Genomic DNA, 2,500 nt, shown 5'->3' with positions numbered 1-2,500 from the left:
TCGCCCGAGCCCGGGCTTGCCGCGCGAGCCCTATGTGTGCGGGTGGGCCAGGGGTGTACCGGGACGGCACCTCCCGCTGAAGGCACTCCCAATCTCGCTCGCTGGCAGTGGCGGCCCGCCGCCGCCGCTGCCGCCGCCGCCGACCTCCGCCGCTTCTCTCCGACGCGCGCGCGCGGGCGCGCGCGTCTCCGGGCCGGCAGAGGAGCGGAGGGCGCGACGGCCGCGTTCCCCGTGGCGGCCGCGTCCCTTCTCGCCTCCGCTGGCGCCCGCCGCCGCACGGCGTCCGCCGCCGGTGGACCGACTCGCGTCCCCCTCCCCGCCCTCGCCCGGCGCGGCCCGCTGCCGCCGCCGGGGAGGAGGGGCTGGGTGGAGCGCGCCGGGGCCCCGGCGGGTTCGCGCGCGGTCTGCGCGCGGGCGGGCAGCGCGCGGGGGAAGCGGAGCTGTCGGGCGCGGGGCGCGGCGGCGCGTCCCCAGCCTCCTCCCGCCGGCCCGTTCTCGCCCGAGAAGAAGCGGGGAGCGCGCGGCGGCGGCGGCGCCGACGACGGCGCCGCGTGTGCGAGCGGCGAGAGAGACGGGAGCTGTCCTTCGGGGTCGGGGGAGGCGTCTCCCCCGACCCTCCCCGCACCCCGTGCCCGGGGCTGTGTCGGTGTGAATGTCACAGTTCCCTTCTCGCACGGACGTTCGGTAGGGCTGCCGGGTAAGCCCGCGGAGGGCTCCGGGCGTTCCGGGTACGGCGCGCCGAGCGAGCGGCGCGGCGGCGTCCCCCGCCCCCCGTCCCTCTCCTGCCTGGGGAGCCGGGAACGGGGGCTCCGCCGCCGCTCGCCCTCGGCGGGCGAGGCTCGGCAAGCCGCGTGGCGTCCCGCTCTCCCAGCGGGCGGCCCGAGCCACGGCTCTCCTCCCGGGCGCAGCGCCGGGCCAGAGGGAAACCCCGGGCCCCGGGGCCGGAGGACGTGGTTGTGGCGGCGGACGTCGGGCGCGGCCCCCGCGGGCGGACGCTCCCCCGAAGGTGGCAGTGGGGGAGGCACCCCCGCGGGGCCTAAAGTTCGTTTCCCTCGCCCCAGGGCCAGGTACCTAGCGTCCGCGCTCTCGCGGTCCCTTCCCTCGGCGCGTCTCTCGGCGCGTCTCCGGGGGTCGAAGGGCCGCGGGGGCCGGGCGGGGGTTTAAAGACTCGGGCGGCTCGGCGTCGCCCGGGGGGCCGGCCGGCTCGGCGGCGGCGGCCGGGAGTTCTCTCTCGCGGTGAGAGAGCCTCTCCCGGACGGCCGTCGCCTGCGACCGCGTCCCGCGGGCGGCCCGTGCCGGGGAGGGGCACCCCTGCCCCCCCCTCTCCGCGGCCCGGTCTCGGCGGAGAGACCGCGGCGCGAGCGGTCGGCCGTGTCCGACCTGCCCGCCTCGGAACGGGCGACCCCGGCGAGGAGCGCGGGCTCCCCGCCGGGGCTCGCGGCGGGTCCCCGCAAGGGGGGGACCCGCCGCCGGGCGGCCCTGCGCCCTTCCCCCCGCACAGCCCGTGCGCGGGGGGGGGGCGGGAAGGGACGCCGCGCCTCCGTCGCAGCGGCTGCGTCGCGCTGCGGCGCCGCTCCTCCCTCCCCCGTCCCGGCGAGCCCTCGGCGTTCTCCCGCCGCTAAGCGCCGGCGAGGGCGCCACCCCGTTGCCCGTGCGGCGGCGTCGCCGCTCGGTCTGCCGGACGGAGCCCCCCGCCGCCGGGCCGTCCCGGCCCCGGGCCCCGCCTAAGCCGCTTCGCCTCCCCGTCTTCGCCTTCCCGGCCGAGCCGTGCAGGCGGTCGGGGCAAGCGGGGGCGTCCCACTCCCGGTCTCCGCGTGGAAACGGGGAGAGCGGGAGCCGCCCCCGCCTCAGGCGGCCGTCCGCCTTCCGCTCGGCGCGTGCCCGCGGAAGGAGACGGGAAGCGGCGGCGGCGGCGGTGGTGCCGGTGCAGGGCGGCCGCAGCGCGGCGGGCCGCCGTCCGGCGGGCCGCGGGCGTCGTGCGTCGCCGGCTCGGGGCGCGTCCGCGTCCGCCCGCGGCGGCGCGGAGCCGCCGAGGTGCCGTCGGGGCGGGACCCCGGGGAGGAGTTAGGCTGCCCGTAGCGCGGCGGAGCGGCGCGCGCGGAGGCGCGCGCGCGGGGTAGCCGTCGGGGCCCCCCGCGCCGCCCGCTCGAGGCGGACAGGCGGAGCGGCCGGGCGCGCCGCCGCCTCCGTGCGGAGGCCGGGCCGAGCCCGGGCGCCTGGGCCGCCCCCGAAGCGAGCGAGGCGCTTGCCGTCGCCTGCGGCCGGTGGGGAGCGCGGGCTCCCAGGCCCTCGTCGCCGCTCGGGGCGTTTCCTCCCTTTTTGTGGCCCTCCTTGGGCGTTGCTCGTACGGTCAGTCGAGGCGAGGCCCCTCCGTCTCGCCCCCGTCGCGCCGCTGCTCCGCCGTTCTTTCCCCTCCCGCCCCGCGCGGGGATGTGAGGGGAGGAAGGGGGGGCCGGCCGGCGGGGCAGGCGGTTGGGCCGTCCTCCGAGAGGGGCCGCTC

Source organism: Chroicocephalus ridibundus, unplaced genomic scaffold (genome assembly GCF_963924245.1).
Source record: "Chroicocephalus ridibundus unplaced genomic scaffold, bChrRid1.1 SCAFFOLD_161, whole genome shotgun sequence".
NCBI classification, from domain to species: domain Eukaryota; kingdom Metazoa; phylum Chordata; class Aves; order Charadriiformes; family Laridae; genus Chroicocephalus; species Chroicocephalus ridibundus.
The sequence above is the reverse complement of the archived record's forward strand: the minus strand, read 5'-3'. Positions refer to the sequence as shown.